Source organism: Phyllostomus hastatus, unplaced genomic scaffold (assembly GCF_019186645.2).
Source record: "Phyllostomus hastatus isolate PE091 unplaced genomic scaffold, TTU_PhHast_1.1 phas_scaffold_78, whole genome shotgun sequence".
NCBI classification, from domain to species: Eukaryota; Metazoa; Chordata; class Mammalia; order Chiroptera; family Phyllostomidae; genus Phyllostomus; species Phyllostomus hastatus.
Genome location: NW_025334041.1, coordinates 79,300,582 through 79,318,984, shown reverse-complemented (window position 1 = coordinate 79,318,984; position 18,403 = coordinate 79,300,582). Strand labels below are relative to the sequence as shown.

At 35.5% G+C, this 18,403-nt stretch overlaps 1 non-coding gene across 1 annotated transcript; it reads right to left on the bottom strand.

Moving 5' to 3' along the window:
• Positions 1-1,226: 1,226 nt before the first annotated feature.
• LOC123812233 lies at positions 1,227-1,330 on the bottom strand. Its single transcript, XR_006784521.1, has one exon. It is a non-coding gene; the product is annotated as a U6 spliceosomal RNA (small nuclear RNA).
• Positions 1,331-18,403: the final 17,073 nt, after the last annotated feature.

Below are 18,403 nucleotides of genomic sequence, written 5' to 3'. Positions count from 1 at the left end.
ATCCCACCCACACTCCAGCTCCTAGTCAATGCCCACACTGTTGTCCATGTCTGTGGATCATTCATGCATGTTCTTTGATACCTTCCCCTTCTCTCCACCATGATCTTCCTCACTCATCTCTTTCAGTCTGTTCCATGTTTCTATCCCTATGGCTCTATTTTGTCTGTTAGTTTATTTTATTCCTCATATAGGTGAGATCATATGATATTTGTTTTTCACCAATTTGATTACTCCTCTTAGCATAATATTCTGCAGTTCCACCCATGCTGTCAAAAGAAGAAATTCCTTCTTCCTTTCTGCTGTATAGTATTCCATTAAAATTTAATGGAATTATATTTATATTTAATCATTAAATATAATGATCAATCATTATAAATAGAATAATGATTTATGATGATTAAAACAATCATTTTAAATGATTTATAAAAACCATTTATAAATAAAAAATTATTATATTTAATGATTAAATATAATGCAACGCATGCCTTGGCTGGTGCAGCTCAGTGGATTGAGCATTGGCCTAAGAACCAAAGTGTTGCTGGTTCAATTTTCAGTCAGGGCACATGCCTGAGTTGCAGCCCGGTCCCCAGTAGGGAGCATGTGAGAGGCAACCATACATCCAATGTTTCTCTCCCTCTCTCCTGTAGGAGACCATTCTGTGTGGCATGGGCCCAGCTCCCACTGGGAGATGCACAGGACCCACAGCCACGGATAGGGTCTCCTGTGGGGAATCAGGCCTGAAATGCACTATGAGTCTTGCTGCTTGCTGAAACTCCCTCACCCTGAACTGAGGACATTTACTGCAAAGTAACTTCCTAAAATCCATGCTAAACCTCCCAAGGATGAGTGTAACCAGTTCAACCACTTTTGCCTTTTCATTTACAAATATCCTTCTTCTGTGATGTGATTAGCAGCATTGGCTCCTGTGTTTTCTGTAAAAGGTAACCACCTAAAGTGAACTTGTGCATAGTAAATGAGGACCATCATGAAATGGGCAGAGAAATCCAATAAAGGCTGGTCACAGCAAGGCCCCAGGCTTTTGCTCCCCTTGAGAGAAAAGCCATGCTGTCCCTTTTACTCCATTGGACTTGTAGTCTGTATGAATGTCTCATTTCATCCATAATGACACAGACACGGCAGACTGGTGTCTGCATCACTCTCCCTCCTTCCCCTCTCTTTAAAAATAAATAAATAAAGTTTTCAAAAATAAAAAATAAATAAAAGTAAAAATAATGCAACACTTCACACATTTGCATGACATCCTTGCACAGGGGCCATGCTAATCTCTGTTTCACTCCACTTTTAGTATATGTGCTACCAAAGTGAGCACCTTTCTTTTATATTTTAATAACATTCTTGTCCTACCCAGTTTCTATCTATGAAAACTTTTTTTTAAATATTTGTTGAAAGATGGAAAGGGAGGGAAAAAGAGAAGGAGAGAAATGTCAATGTGTAAGAGATGCATTGACCAGTTGACCTGGCCAGCAACCCAGGTATGTGCCCTACCTGGGAATCAAAACTGTGATCTTTTCTGTTTGTATGCCAATGCTCAATCCACTGAGCCACACCAGCCAGGGCTGAAAACCTTTTATATTGTGCAGATCTTTGGGGCTATTCTCCATTTGCTAATGGGATGCCTCCCAGTTCATGAATTGGTCAAATGTATTCAATCGAATTTTTTGTTCTTAAGCAGAGTGTTGAAACAGTAGAGAAAAGTTATAGTCCTTCAGATGAGTTCATAATTTTAGTTGTTTAATGCAAGAAAAGAAAAATAATTTCAAAATTAAATCTCTTCATAAAAACACATGAAAATGTCAAACAGAGAAATAAACTTGCTTTTCTTATTATTTATATCTTCTGTCTCATAAAACCAGGGAATATACAGGAATTTTTTTTAGATAAACAGCTTTTATTTTCAAATTCAAATTGTCTATTTAGGAATATATAATATAAAAAAGTAATACTATAAAAATTATGGTAATACAGCAATTATTCCACTTTCACTTCATTGTAAAAATAAATATAAAATCATAGTTTCTGGACTTTTTTGTTTTTTAAAGATTTTATTTATTTATTTATTTTAGAGAGAGGGGAAGGGAGGGAGAAAGAGAGGGAGAGAAACTTGGATGTAATACATGTCCATGGTTTACACATCCCCAACTGGGGACCTGGCCTGTAACCTAGGCATGAGCCCTGACTGGGAATCGAATTGGCAACCCTTTGGTTCACAGGACAGTACTCAATCCACTTAGCCACACTAGTCAGGGTTCTATGTTTTTTTTGATAGTTGGATTTGTATTATAATTATGAAAGGTAAAACCATATCTATGTATAAATGTTATCTTTTTAAAAATGAAAGTGATATTTCTAATAATACAACATACACTTAAAATAATGAATATTTCTGAACGAAATAACTTCTATCATTTTGTCATGTTTTACTATGGACTTTTGACTTACTATTATGTCTTCTATGTATTAAAATTTAAATATAGTAACTGCAAAACTCACTTAAAGCCACCAGATGTCACTGTCTTAGCCATTACTTCACTATTGAAATAATTTCTAGCAAAATTATGACACAGATGATTGCATTAGAATCCCATCAAAGGACACTGAAACCACTTTAAGTAATATTCAGATACATAGGGCAGGAAAACTCCTCTTGGAAATCATGTTTATATGGTCATCTCAACTTTAATAACTGTGTAATCAAGGGTCCCATATTGTTTAGTGCTTTTTATCTTAAGAACAATATATAATAATTATCTCACAGTGAATATTGTAAAAACACATGAAGCCAAAAAATATTGGAGTTGGGAAGCAATCTTAAAAACTGTCAGTGCAACCCATTTTTTTTCACAGTACAAATAAATGAGAGGAAAATAAGAAGAAGAGGAGAGGAGATGGGAGGAGAGAGAGAAAGAGGGAAAATAAATTTTTTCTAAAGGTGAAGAAATGTGCTAACAAAAATATTTGGCCAGTCATTTAATAATCTTGATTATATATCCAGTATTTTTCATATAGTATAAAGATGTCCCTTACTAGAAAATTGCTTTTCATGTGAGTTTCTTGGCATGTTTGACAAGAAATGAAGAAAAGGTCAAATAAATACATATACTTGTATATACTTTTTGCCCCATAACAATATAAATGACCATTTTCTCACATCATTAATATGGTCAAACCATCAATAGTCCAGCCTCTAATTAATGACTGCCTTATTTTATCAGCTGGCTAGTCTTTCGAGGGCTGCCATCATTCTAGGAATTTAGTGTTTGTGAAGACTGGAGCACATCTTCTCACACTTTCATGTATCACCCACTTGCTCTGAAGCAACTAGGTCTTTGAAACCATCGGGTCCTTCATCCCCTGACCCCTTCTGTTTTCACCACATATCTACATAGACATTGTTGCTTTGTCCTGAGTTCAATGAATCTTGTCTGAATACCCAACTTTTTACTCCATTCTTTTTTGTTTGCATCTGCCTGCAAATTTCCATGCCTGGATCAATCCATCATCCAGATTCCTTATCTATACCTGAGTTACTCAAGATACTGGAGAAAATCAAGCAAATATGTAGAATGACTCACAACAGATTTGTAGCCTACTATTAGCACTGTACTGTCAAAGCAGTGTGGTGATATTGCTATGGTTTATGAGTAATTTTCATCTCCTATCTGAATGAAAGTTTAAAACTGCCCAAGTGGATGAATCTCCTGCATCTCTCTTTAAAAAAAGACACAATAAGCTAAATAATATTTAATTTCTTCCTGAAACTGTGCCATGTTGAATTAACTGTATAAGCAGAAAATAATGGAAATTTCCAGGTAGATAAATTCTTGATAGAGCGTTATGACAACTAATAATAACTTTGACAATATACATAATATCACTGTAACACAACAGACATCACTTAAAATATATGGCCTTGCTCTGAATAAAATTTAGGTGGTAGAATGAATGACAGTGACACTAGACAAAATGGCTAAGGTCAAGAAAAGAAAAAAAAATAAGTAAGTTCCAGGTAAATTTGAAAATAAAATCACCAAGACACATGAAGAAAATTTAAATTTAAAAACCAATTAACTTTTCAACAAGTTGAAGTTATTCTAAAAATGTAAATAACAGATAAATCACCAAATAACTATAAAATAAGTTTTACAGTTAAAATGTTCAAAGAGATCTTAAAAATAAGTACCATTTACATAGAGAAGCAAACTGTTTTGAAACAGAAACAGACAGGTATGCATAAAGGTCGCATGGTATTTGTTATTTTGTGTAAAAAAAGACCTGAAACTCGGTGACACAGCACATTTCTCATGCTCCTGAAGTCTGTTGGTGAGGAATCTGAGCAAAGCAGAGAAGAAAGTCTCCTTTCTATTCCACTTGGTGTCAGCTGTGGCAGCTGAAAGACTGGGGACTGGAAACATCTAGAAGCCTTGCTCACTCACATGTCTTGACTCTAGGCTGGGAAGACTAGAATACCTGGAATTCTTCAAGTGTCTTCATCTCTGTGTTCTCTCCAGATGGTCTTGTTGATGGAAAACATTCAAACTTAGAGAAAACTTTCAGTTGAGTCCAAAGGGATGACAATGCCTGTTAAAAATTATATATTCCCTTGAGAGTGGTTATGCCTTTGAGGAGTATTGAAAAGAGAACTACTTCTGCATGTCAATGGTGTTGACCTAAAGCACAAGGAAAACAGACAGAGCTTGCTTAAAAACATATTTCTCAGGAAGTTATAGGCCTGAAGTATGACTACCCACCATGATGTACTAGTCAGTCAGGAATTTATGATTGGGTCACATGGTGAGGTAACTTTCAGTCACTGAACTTATACATTCCCACTTTTTCATCCACTCTAGGAACTCCTGATCTACAAAGGGAAAAACAAATTGTACACAGGAGTCTCTGTCCATAGCACTTCAGAAATTCATCCAAGCTTGTGTCCTTTGTTTTCTTGAGCAGGGCTCAGTCCTAATGCCTGGGAATGATTCTATATAGCTTTTGGCTTATCCTGAATAGTCTAGGTTCTGGGTTCTGCATTTTTTCTTTCTTTTTTTTTGCACATTTTCTTCCATTTTAAGTACATTTTTAAATATATTTTATTGATTATGCTATTACAGTTGTCCCATTTTCCCCCCTTCACTCCCCTCCACCCTGTACACCCTCTCCCACCCATATCCCCCCCCTTTAGTCATGTCCATGTGTCATACTTATAAGTTCTTTAGCTTCTATATTCGGCATACTATTCTTACCCTCCCCCTATCTATTTTCAACCTACAATCTATGGTACTTATTCTCTGTACCTTTTCCCCCTCTCTCCTCCTCCCACTCCCCTGTTGCTAACCCTCTATGTGATCTCCATTTCTGTGTTTCTGTTCCTGTTCTAGTTGTTTGCTTAGTTTCTTTTGTTTTTGCCTTAGGTGTGGTTGTTAATAATTGTGAGTTTGCTGTCCCTTTACTATACATGTTTTTTTTTTCATCTTCTTTTCTTAGATAAGTCCCTTTAACATTTCATAAAACAAAGGCTTGGTGATGATGAACTCCTTTAACTTGACCTTATCTGAGAAGCACTTTATCTGCCCTTCCATTCTAAATGAAAGCTTTACTGGATAGAGCAGCCTGGGATATAGGTTCTTGTCTTTCATGACTTGGAATACATCTTTCCAGCCCCTTCTTGCCTGCAAGGTCTCTTTTGAGAAATCAGCTGACAGTCTGATGGGAACTCCTTTGTAGGTTACTGTCCCCTTATCTTTTGCTGCTTCTAGGATTCTCTCCTTCATTTTTACCTTGGCTAATGTAATTATGATGTGTCTGGTGTGTTTTTTCTTGGGTCCAACTTCTTTGGGACTCTCTGAGCTTCCTGGACTTCCTGGAAGTCTAGCTCCTTTGCCAGAATGGGGAAGTTCTCCTTTATTATCTGTTCAAATGTGTGTTCAATCTGTTGCTTTTCCTCTTCCCCTTCTGGTACCCCTATAATTCAGATGTTGGAATGTTTAAAGGTGTCCTGGAGGTTCCTAAGTTTCTCCTCGTTTTTTTTGAATTCTAATTTCTCCATTCTTTCCTGTTTGGTTGTTTCTTTCTTCCTTCTGGTCCACTCTATTGTTTTGAGTCCCAGTTTCCTTCCCATCACTATTGGTTCTCCATGCATCTTCCTTCATCTCTTTTATGGTAACCTGCATTTTTTTCATCTAATTTTTGCCCAAAATCAACCAATTCTGTGAGCTTTCTGATCACCATTGTTTTGAACTGTGCATCTGATAGATTGGGTATCTCTTAGTCACTCAAAAGGATGAGTCCTGGGGCATTGATTTCTTCTTCTGTTTGAGACATGTCTCTCTCTCCCTTTTTGGTCTGGTCGCTCCTGTTATGGTGAGGGACAGAGCCTTAGGTGTTCACTGGGGCTGGGCACCCCAGTCGCTAGATTGTGATGTTGAATGTGGGGGCAGGGGTGGGAGGCAAAAAGGGTGGTAGCTCCATTCTCCTGGGACCTCAGTCCCTTCTCTGGGATCCTGGGTTGCATGCTCTGCCCTGGTCCACAATCGCTGCCTCAGTGGGTCCCATACTCAGGGTCCATCTGCTGTGATCTTGTGCACCCCAAATGCTTTACGCACTCCCGGTTGCCTTATGCGGGTTCTGCTTTTTAAATAATCCATACTTTTTTATTAAAATATTCTCTGTTTTCATTTAGGTTGTTTCTTCAACCAGCTTCATGTCCATTAATTTGGAGGTCAAAAACTTTCTTGTCATTTTGCACTATGTCTGTCCCTTAAGTCCAAACTGATATTATGTCTTTTTAAACTGCATAGGTTCCATATAAATCTACATCACTAGAAAAAAAAAGAACATGTAGATTTTTCTGAGATAAACCTTTTTTTGTTTTTACTTTGGGCTTCCTATAAAGTTGCTGAGAGACAACACTTTTAAGATTATTATAAGTCATATTGTGTAATGAAGAGAATCTAATCTTGGGTGATTGAGTCAGTTAGTTGGAATATCATCACATATGCCAAAAGGCTACAGGTTCAATCCCTGGTCAGGGCAGATAACTAGGTTGGGGGTTTGGTCCCACTTGGGGTGCATACAGGAAGCAACTGATTAATATTTTTCTTTCATTTAGATGTTTCTCTCTCTCTCTCTCTCTCTCTCTCTCTCTCTCTATCTATCTATCTATCTATCTCTATCTCTATCTCTATCTCTTCCCCTTCCTTTGTCTTAAAAAAATCAACAAACATATCTTTGGGTGAGGATTTTTTTTTAAAGATTTTATTTGTTTATTTTTAGAGAGGGAAGGGAGGGAGATAGAGAGAGAGAGAGAGAGAGAGAGACATCAATGTGCGGTTGCTGGGGGTTCTGGCCTGCAACCCAGGAATGTACCCTGGCTGGGAATTGAACCTGGGACACTTTGGTTCCCAGCCCGCGCTCAATCCACTGAGCTACGCCAGCCAGGAGAGGATTTTTTTTTAAAGAAGAGGATCTATGAAGCACCTTTACAATCCTTCCATGTACCTTTGTTTAACCATGCAATTGGCTGAAGCATCACCTTGTATCTCTCTCAGGTTTTAACAATGACTCTTGTAGCTGCACATTTGATTTGTCATTTGCTCTGAAGTCCCTTCTTAGTGTGCAAATCTTGGGAAGGCTGGGAATGAAAAAGCACCCCTGGTTTCATTGTATTTGGAAATTCTTCCTTTAGCTTTTCTCCTTTCACATTTTACTATAAGATTCAATGAACTAGGTAGTAACTTTTAACACTCTGTTGAATAATTTCCATATCTAAACCATTTAGTGTGTGACTTTATTGTAATGCTCAGGAAGGTGTTGCAAAATAGCTCACCATAACAAACTAGGACACCTCTTCTGGCTTCTAAAATCATTTTCCTCATATCCTCTTTCACCTCTGCTGACATTCCACAGGCACATCAGGTTTCGGTTAACAGGCTCTTCAATTCCTTACCTCTGTGCCTAATTTCCACCTGTCTCCTAATCCTGTAGCCACTGTCACATTTTTAGGATCCTATCAAAGCAACACCCAAAATTTCTTGTGAATTTTTTGCTGCAACATTCCGATACAATTACTATGGTTGCATAACAAATTACTCAAAAACTCTGTTGTAGAAAAATAACCAATATTTATTATGTTACAGATTTAGGGGGTCAAGAATTTGGATAGGATATAGGAGAGAAAGTTTAGTTCTATTCTACTCAGCATCAAGTATGATGGTTCAAAAGCTGGGAGCTTGAATGATCTGAAGACTTGCTAAATCACATGGTTGGTGCTTGAGCTATAAAGATTTGGATAGCTGAAGCCTGGAGCAGCTGGAGTTGTCCTGGGCATTGTTTTTATCTTTACATGGTCTCTATACATGGCATTCTGAGGATGACTTTGGTATAGCCAGACAGAGAGAGAGAAGGAGAGGCAGAGGGAGAGGGAGAGAGAGAAAGGAAAAGAAGGGACATTAGCAATAAACTCCTTTTACAACAGAGCCTCAGTGTCATGGAACATCATTTCATTCACATTCTGTGTGTTGTAAGTGAGTAACTAAGTCTGGATGAATTTGAAAAGGAAACAATAAGACTCTACCTTTTGTGAGAGGAGTGTCAGAGAATTTGTGGCATGTTTTAAAAATCATTACACACAGATATGCAAATAAATTATTAGAAACTTTAAGAATGTTTTGTAAACCTGGATAAACTTGGCCAAAGTGAAAAAGTTATCTGGACACTGCTAACAAGAAATTGTCCCAGAGAGCAGTGCATAGAAGAAAAGCAATGGAGAATATAACTGAATTTAGAGGAAAAAAAGAAAGAATTAAGAGAATTTTAATGCATGCATTATAGGAGTTTTAGGAATAGAGGACAGAGAGAATGGCAGGGTAATTATTCAAAGATATAATAATTAAGAATTTATCTGAATTGATGAGAATATGAGTCTAGATAGGTAGAAAACTCAAAAGTACCAAAGAGATATAGAAATATAAATCTTTTTTCATTGTTATTCTATTACAATACCTAAAGATGAAAAAGACTTCAGAGTATCAAAACTAAAGAGAAAATGTTAAAACTACCTAAAAGAAACCAAAGTGATATTCAAAGGAGTGAAATTAGACTAACTACAGAATAATCACAGAATAACAGCAGAATAAAAGATTCCAGACATAAGAAGACAATGAAATAATGTCTTCAAAGTTTTGAAGAAAATCATGTCACTACAAATTCTATATTCAGCCAAATATCTTAATCAAAGCATATATTTTCAGATATTAAAAAAGCTGTCAAAGTGTATAACTCACAAGACCATGATGAGATAATTAGTGTAGAATATATATATATATATATATATATATATTATTTAGTGTAAAACATGTTTATTGACAAGAAAGATGGAATCAGAAAGAGGAGTGAGAAGCAAGAAACAATGCATGATAATGCATTAAATGTAAGATGGTATATCTGTTTCATGAATATAGAAATATATTTTGTGTTTTAAAAGTTGAAATTACAACTTCATACAACAATAACAATACCATATAATGGGAACTTTATCAAATAAGATGTATTAAAGTACATAAATAGCTTTATGTAAAGAAAGTGAAGAAAATAATCAGAATAAAAATAAAGGAGATGTGCAAATAAAGACTACAAAAGCAAAAAGAGAAAAAAACTAGAACCAATAAAAATGTGTGATGAGCCCTGGCTGGCTCTCTCAGATGGTTGGAGTGTTGTCCTGTACACCAAAAGATTACGCATTCTACCCTTGATCAGGGCACAAACTTAGGTTGTGGGTTCGATCTCTGATTAGGGAGCATACAGAAGGCAATTCACTGTTGTTTCTCTCTCCTTCTCCCTTCCTCTTTCTTTAAAATCAATAAACATATCCTCAGATAAGAATTCAAAAAAGTACATGATAAAAAATAAAAATGATAGAGTTAATGAATTTAGTAGTGATCATAATAAAACAAATTTATTAATTTGCCTATTAAAAATAGAAACTAGTAAATCAAGTTGAAAAAGAAGAAAGACCCAGCCATCTCTGGCTTATCTCAAGCATTAATAACAAACATGTCACATACCATTAAAAAATAAATTAATGTAAATAATAAACCAGGAAAATACTGTGGGAAGAAGAATATTGGCTCTCCAAAGAGTCCACATCCAAATCCTCAGAGCAGGTGGATTTCCATGTTAAGTTGCATGGAAAAGAAGGAAAACAAAATGTTGCAGATGGAATTAAAGTTACTAATCATATTATCTTAAAATAAGGAGGTAAACCTACATTGCTTAGGTAGGCTCATATATAACCACAAGGATCTTCAAATTGGAAGAAGGAGGGAGAGGAAGCCCAGCCTAAGAGAGATTCAGCATGAGGAAGGTTAGACTGGTTGTTGTTGATTTTGAAGATGGAGACATGGCTCCAGGAGCTAAGGGATATGGGAAACCTTTAAAACCAGGAGATGGCATGGAAATAAATTTTGTCTTAGGGTTTCTAGAAGGAAACACAGCCTTGTCAATATTGTGTTTTGAATCCAATGAGATTCATTTCAACAAGACTTTCAGATCTGTAGGATAGTAAATTTGTGTTGTTTTAAGCCATTAAGTTTTTGGTAATTTGATACAACAGCAGCAGGTAACTAATACAAATACTAACAAAAATGCATAATGTAGTAGTAATAATATATAATTTCATAACGCAAAGAGATATAATTGAAAGGAGAAATTAACAAAAATAATGCAAGTATACCATTCACCTCAAGTAAACATGTACAGAGTGATGAAATAATTCATTAGAATGTAGAAAAATAATTTTTACATATATACATGTACAGTGTACACACATATGAATGTATGCTATAATTATGCAAGAAAGGGCCTTGCAGCAAATAAATAGAAAATGTATATATTTTTTCAAGACTCAAACATTTACAAAATCATGACTGTATACTCAATCACAAAATAAATGATCATCTACAGAAAACCATTTCACTTCCTAGGTTACAAGGTCTAAAAATGTTATGTTATGCATTCAATTAAAATGTAAAGAAGTTCAAGTATGAAGACTATATTATAATGTCATTTTTTCTTTCAGGAAATATTCCTAAAGCTATAAGAATGAAAAACATTTATATAAAACCTATAAATTTAAGAAACAATTGGTTTAAAAATTCATGCCAAAAATATGGTGTGATAGAGCAGACTAAACTGTGACCAAAATTTTTGACTTAAAAAAAATCTAAGTAAACTGTTTTCTTAAAAAAAATCAAAGAGGGAGAACTAGGAATTTAAGATCTCATAGAGGAAATGTGAGGCAACATCAAGAGATGACATCTCAGCATGCAGAGGTAACATTAGAAGAACAAATGGCTGAATGGACACTGTTGAGGATAGAGAAAGACACACAAGTCTTAAGTCTGAATAGTGAGCAATATACAATGAAACTGATTGGGCAGAAATGGAAGATAATGGAGACAGGCAAGGGAAATCCAGGACCCCAACCACTAAAGTCCACTGCATTCCCAGCCTGAACCTTAAAGAAGTAAATAAGACATTAATGCAGAGAATACTCTCAGAAACATAGAAAACAAAACCAGCATACAAAAAGCAATAGACTCATACAGAATTGTATACTCTCAGATATAGCAAAGTTATTAAATTACAAAATATGGAAAAGCATATGGATGACCAGACCAAATAATTAAGTTACTTGAAAGGGAAAAGTGTATGGCCAGATTCAGGCTTTGTAACAGTGGCATTGTATTGAACCTGAGAATGGTATACACAACCAAAGGAGTGTCCATGTGTAAAGGCAGGAGATAGTTTTGAAATGTAAGAATCCAAAGGACATTTTAGTGAAACTTCTCTCTAAAAAGAAGCTATGAAAAATAATTGGACCTGAACATTCAGTTAGGAAAAAGACCAAGCAAATTTAGGGTTACATAGTAGAATGTAAAATTATAAGCTATATACATATAAAACTCAAGCAAAGCAATCAAAATACAATAACATATAATAACTTACTAAGTAAGGCATTATATATAATGCCGTTTGTGTATCTGCATAATTTACTGAGTGAATTTACTCACAATTTACTCAGATATGTATATATATTATTGCTTTTGCTTTTGTGGTATGCAGCTAAGTTATTAAATATATATGACATATCATACATTATATATAATACATAATCATGAAAACCAACAGACATATACAATTGGAAGAAGACACGTATTTTAAAAGTGACACAGAAGTTAATATGCCTAAGAAGAAAGATAGGCTTGACCTAAATTTTTCAAGCTCTATATAAAAAAGAAAAAAGAAAAATTGTGGATGCAGCTGAAGGCCACTAAGGAAGACTTGAAAAACTAGAAAGGCAAATCAGATACTTACGTAGAAAAAACAAAATGGTAACATCAAGATAGACCTAAAAATATAATGAAAACTTGGAAAAAGGATTGACTATTGAAAGATTCTGGTGCATCTAAATTTCTGTATGGAAAACATAAACTAAAATTAAATATAGTTTAGAAAATACTGGTGTGGCAATATAGATACTTATACTTTGAAGTTAAAAATAATTACTGGATAACATACGTGTAAAAACTTGGTAGGAAATTTTAAAATATATTTCTGAATCTGAAATCTATATTATTCCATAAAAAGGAAGACATAATTAATAACATTCAGAAATGTAAAAAGGAAAAACCCAAGAAGATATTAACTGCATATAAAGCTAAGTATTCATATGTAGCAGGAAATCAGTCATGGAATCCAGGTTATATTCCAGTATCAACTGCTGCTCCCTGGATATCTCAGCCATTCATCATTTCTTTCATGGCAATTAGCATGCTATCTCATATCTGAATATATAACAGCTTTACTCAAAGATACAAGCTAACCAAACTCCACCATGAGAACCAATGGAATACTCTACAATGATAGAAATGCTCTATATTTGTGCTAAACAGTATAGTAGCCACTAGCCACACACACATATGCACTTGAAATATGGCTAAATAGAATGAGAAATGTAATTATAATTTTAGTTAATTTAAATTTAAATAGATACATGTGGCTAGTGGCAACTATGCTGGATAGTACAGATATGGGACATTGTCACAATCAGAGACCAGTTACCAAAGCTCTTATAAGACAATTACCATGTTTCTTTCACACATATCCATAAGGAAATTTAAAATTCTCTATAATTTTTTATTTACTTATATAATCTAGGAATCAAGAATACATAATGTTAACATCTGTTCTTCTTGGTAGCATGTGTTCACATTATCATATAATACAAAATTAAGTATTTTTAATTTTGAAATATATTTTCATTAATAATATCATGTGAGCCGACACTGTTGCCAAGTTTTTGTTTTGTTTAGTTTTGTTTTGTTTGTTTTTTTGTTTGAAATCTCTTGACTTGCAAAGCACCACCATCTCCTTCTCTTACTCTTCTTCACCAGGGATCCAATTCAAGCCTTCTTTACAGAGAGTTTTCTCCAGTTGCCAATTACATTCTGATGACCTTCAGATTTTTTTTGAATTTTTATGAGTTCATTTGAGCAAAACTAATGACAATTGCTGGGAAGCAAAATCTCAACACATTGAGAAAAATGTTCTGGGAAATGGCAGTTTTACTACTTATTTCTTACATCAGAATCAAAGGGGAAGACATAAAATTCATTGGTGACAGATTAGGGAGGTGGGACCAAACAGAGTTGGGAAATTTCTGAGACTGGATAAAAAGTGAAACAAATAGACATACGTCACCTCAGATTTCTGTTCATGCACATGTTATCTTCTTTAAAAATTTAAAGATCTCATAACATTTGACTCTTGTTTTTATTAATATGGCTCCAAAATTTATATATTTTTTAATGTTTCTAAGTTCTGAATATGTCCAACTGACAATTAAAACTTCCACAAAGACTCTCCAAAACTTTCTCTTACTTGGTACATCATCTCAGTACATGACATAACCATCCATCAGGAAGCACGAACCAGAAAATTTAGAACCATCCTTGAAAATCCTTCTTACTCACCCTTTGACAGTTAACGAACAAGACCTGTCAGATGTATATGTCCACATAGCTCTTTTAGATTTCAGTTTGACTATTTTTCCCCATGGACCTTTGAACTTTTTGAGAGCAAGAACTCTTTGTCCCTAATGCTTGGCAGAGGATGTATGCACGATAATGATTCTTTAATTAAAAGTTCTGGAATATGAAAATCATTAGGTAAAGGAAGTGGTTTGTTTCTATAAGCTGAATTGGATACTATAATAGTCATGAAAATGTCTCTCAAGAAATCCATTGGGCCAATTATGTGGTTAACAAAATAGATTCAGTTTCGTTTAAATGGTGTTTCCTCTCTCCACCCTACCCTCAATATGACAACCGTTTGTTTTTAAGATTGTGGGATGGTTCTTGTTCATTTGTTTGCTTGTTTTTAGTCACAGATGTGATAACTTTTGAAATGACAAGCACCTCACAGTTGCCGTCACCTTCTTGTGGTCCACTATTAAATGGAACGTCAGCCTTTGTCAACATTTTTGCTTTGTCTTTCATAGCCTTTTGTTACTTCAGAATATTTTCATTATGACAATGTGTTGATTTTTATTAAATAAACAAAGTATTTTTTTTTTTACATTTCAAACAGTTGGTTGAAATGGACAAGTGTGCCTTCTGTAAGTGGTTTGGGTAAGCAGGCTTTCCTGACAATAAGACAACTTACTTAGATGACACTCAGAAGCTCTTTGCAGCTCTTTGAAGCTAAGGTTGAAAATTGCCTCAGCATAAGGCTAATGTCTTTTGCATATACATCAAAAACATATTCCAACATTTATTATAGGTTCCTGAGCTTTTTGAACTCTATCCCCTGTACCTCCGCTGTTTAATTTTTAACTTTATCTCCACTGACAGAATTTGGCCTCACTAAATAGCATTTGCAATCCTGTTCTTCCAATTGTGGTTTCAGATCCCACAGTCAGGGTAAATATGTCAAATATTCCCTAACTAAAGCCCCCCTGTTTCATGCCAAATTGTGAATTAATAAAATAAAAATAACATGTTTTTGACAATGAAGCAAATAAATTCTGAATCACCACATGTTCATAGAGATGCAGAAAGAGGTTCACATGATTTAGTAAAACCTCAGATGATTTTATTGTTTTCAGAACAATTCTTTTTAATCAGCAAAATGTATCTACAAAATGAGTACACTGTAAAGAGTTGCTTTTCTGGCTCCAATAGATGATCAAGTAACCAGAAAAATATATTCTATTATTTTCCTATGAATATGACTGAATTAAAAGTGCCTGTGTATGAGTTAAGAACAGGAAGCAGCAGGAACTTTACAAATCCTGAGGAGTTGTTGGCTAATAAGGATGCATTTTGGGGTCATATGCAATAATTCACACCTTGACACTCTGTGATTGTGCACATTGAAAAAATCCCTTTGAACCCTGGTTTTCTCACCTAAATAATGGGATACTTGGCATACCTACTTTTCATTTTTCACAGGTGGTGGACAATGTAAAGTAATAGAACATTAATGAAAATATTTTAACAAGGAGACAGAATGGAATAGTGGAAAAAGAGTAAGTACTCTGGACTGAAGCCTCTTGGTTTCACAAACTGTCTCAACCATCACACTCAGGGTGATCTAGGCAAGAGACATAAGTTCCCTAGGAGTCAAGCTCATTGTGTGTAAATGCACTTACCTCAAAATGCTATTGATGCTATTAATTACGATGTTTCACATTACGTATTTGGCTTGAAGTATGGTAAGCACTCTGGGGAGAGACATTAATGTGAAGGCAATTTGTGCATGAGAGCTGCACTATCCCTGCCCTGCTAGGGCAGTGAGCCAAGCACAGGACTTTTTCCAATTGCTGTATCCCTTTTATGATGTCGGCACTTCTGTGTGTTGATCTAGTTTTTATACAATAGTTTCTTGTATTAGAGTCATTTAGCCTGAGACTCAGGTTTGAGTGTCTATTGTATAGGAAAACTGTTAGAGTGCTTTCATATTTAGTTTGGGGTTCCTTAGGATCCTTGCCTATGAAGTAGCCCCAAAGAAGGTCCATCCTAGCTTAATGGAGTTTTATTTCAAGTTTTGAAGCCCCAGACTCCAGCTAATAATAACAGGTTATTTTGTCTTGTTTAGATTGTATATCGACCATTCTGAAATACAATACAGGAAGAGATTCTGCAGTGGAACTTGTATATTCCTAAGTGCTCTAGGTGAAGGCACTATTAATATTTTCATTTAAAAATAACTCATTATTTGGGGTTTTAGAATCTCTTTAACTCCCATGTACATTTCTCTCTACTGAAACTCTCTCTTTTATTCCTTCTAAAGTGATTGTTTTCTGGTCAATTAGTATTTCACTCTCACTATTCAAATTGAATGAAACTTCATATATGAAACAATTTTGAACACTGTACTTCTAATATAGTCTTTACATTAGGTTCCAGGGATAACCCTGCCAACTACTACCTAATGACACTTCCCTCATGTTTCCTTAATTAAAGAATCAAGAATTAATTTAGGAAGATGATAACCCTGTCTATAAGTTGGCATTTCCCAGCCCTGCTTGCAGCATGTAGCCTGAAACTGCCTTCTGACAAATGAGATCTAAGCAGAAATGTGTGGCAATGACACTCATTGGCAAACAACAATGGAGCTTCCTGAGTTATCAGTGAACATGGGAAAACCTCCAAGATTGTAGTCAGCACTGGTATAGTGAAACAGAGAAGTACACCATAGAGGGTTGATTTTCAGAGAGCTGCTAAATCACTTCACCTTCCACTCCAGGCTGATTTTCAGAGAGCTGCTAAATCACTTTCCACTCCAGACTGCTTACTGTGAAAGAGAAATAAATGACTTTTTTTATATAAGGGTGGGGCAAAACTAGGTTTACTGTTATTCATATGTAAAGCAATACCATAACTAATAAATACTATAAGAATAAACCCTGTTTTGCATGACCACAACTGTAAACCTACTTTGGCCTCACCCTGAATAATGCTAGTGTGATACTGGGTGAAACAGTAACAACAGGTCAATTAAAAGTTTCCTTGTTCATTGTATGTCCACATGCCATATTTCTAAGTGACACATCTCTCATTAGAGAAACTCTATATGGAGACTTTGAGTTTTGAAGGGTCATTAGTACTCAAATTTCTCAAATCCATTATAATTAATTTATTATTTAGATTGAGAAAGGATAGTAAAAAGCTAGGACAATTCCTGAGCAAGTAAAATAGGGAAACTGAAACACAAAAATCAAGCAAGGCCAACCAGTCTGAGCAACTTGCAGCCAGCTGGTGAATCACAAGAACTTATCTCCCCTAACCAAGGACACTTGAGAGTGAATGGCTTGTGCTTCACCTTAACCAAAGAATGCGTAGCTTAAATCTCCCTGGCCTAGGAAATAAAGAACAAAGACCCAACTAATGTTATTTGTGCCAAGGATAAATGAAGTCAGGGAAAAAAATAAAAACTTCATTAAATGCTGGACAGACCCAAGATAAAAGTCAAGCCATATAACAGACCAAAGAACATTCTGAAATCCCTTATGTGCTCATGTGGATGCATCGGCATATTAAAAATGCAACTAGAAAACTAATGAATGTTTTGCTAAAACCCTACCCTAAAATTCTCACCTACAGAAAGAAGATGAAAATCCCTCAGAAGAAAGACACAGCACAGGCTCACTCCAGAGCAAGCCATGCATGCCCCTTCACAGCTATGAACTTTTTATTTCCTCCTGAACTCTAAAGGGTCTCAAGGAGACTTGTAGCCGGGGAAGCAGTGGGCAGCAGCAGCTAGACTCAGGCATACCCCCTACCTTGGCTCCAGGGCCCCTTTTTCCTCTTACTTACTAGGTGAGCTAAAAGCAGAATATTGCCTTGGCTCACTCCTTTTCTATATCTTGCTTAGGGAGCCTGCAGAATACTGTCCAAGCTCTCTCCTCTTACTTCTTCTACCCTAAGTCTTTCCTTTAAGTTGTTTCTTTGTTTCACCATACCCAGCCTTAATAAATGTATTCTCAAAATCACCTTGACTTATGTTGTGAAATCTTTCCTTCATGAAGTCAAGAACCCACACACCACAGGCGGGTCTGACACAGACCTGCTCCTGGCCAGTGCCTGTCTGGTAACAAAATGATTTCATATTCTTGTGAATTTAGTTTACACTTAATTCTTGGCAGTAGGTGCTAAAGGGAGACAGTAACTAGACTTATTCTCTCCTGTTTGTATTCTGTTACTGTCAACAACATCACAGAAATGACTATTCCTCATCCTGTGAAACTGGTTCTTCCCTCCAACATTTCATGAATACTCCCAGAACCAGCCTCATGTACCATCTTGCGAGTAGGCAAAATTATTGG